A 359-nucleotide genomic window follows, 5' to 3' on the forward strand; every position below is an offset into this window, starting at 1 on the left:
TCAAGAGAGATTGGAAATTGGGGTGGATATTGGAGGATGGTGGGGTTAGTGTGGGGAAGAGAGGGGAGAGCTGCTGAGAGGGGAGGAGTGATAGGGGGAAGGGGGAGGGAGATGACGCATGACCACGCCAGGAGGACCGACACTCCGTCTAATCTGATCTCTCCATTTGCGGCAACGGAGAGCTAAAAGTTGCCATTATGCCTCGTGAATGCCATCCACCGGGGACCGCCATTGTAGAGGGTGTCACGTGACTTGTCGCACCACCCCCCTCCCCTCATCCACGTCGCTTCCCCATAGAGCTGTCTTGGTTGAAAGAGGGGGAGGGGGGAAGGGGATGGGGATACTTAAGTATCGTGATG

The sequence above is a fragment of the Penaeus monodon genome, chromosome 20 (genome assembly GCF_015228065.2).
Source record: "Penaeus monodon isolate SGIC_2016 chromosome 20, NSTDA_Pmon_1, whole genome shotgun sequence".
Classification (NCBI taxonomy): Eukaryota; Metazoa; Arthropoda; class Malacostraca; order Decapoda; family Penaeidae; genus Penaeus; species Penaeus monodon.